We start from the raw sequence: 202 nt of genomic DNA, 5'->3' as shown, positions 1-202 counted from the left end.
GTTTTTAAACTGCATTTTAAAGTGCATTTCTAAGCTGTAGTTTTTAAACTGCATTTTTAAAGTGCATTTCTAAGCTGTATTTTTTAAACTGCATTTTTAAAGTGCATTTCTAAGCTGTATTTTTAAACTGCATTTTTAAAGTGCATTTCTAAGCTGTATTTTTAAACTGCATTTTTAAAGTGCATTTCTAAGCTGTATTTTT

The sequence above is a fragment of the Sceloporus undulatus genome, chromosome 1 (assembly GCF_019175285.1).
Source record: "Sceloporus undulatus isolate JIND9_A2432 ecotype Alabama chromosome 1, SceUnd_v1.1, whole genome shotgun sequence".
NCBI classification, from domain to species: Eukaryota; Metazoa; Chordata; class Lepidosauria; order Squamata; family Phrynosomatidae; genus Sceloporus; species Sceloporus undulatus.
This window is presented reverse-complemented; position numbering follows the sequence as displayed.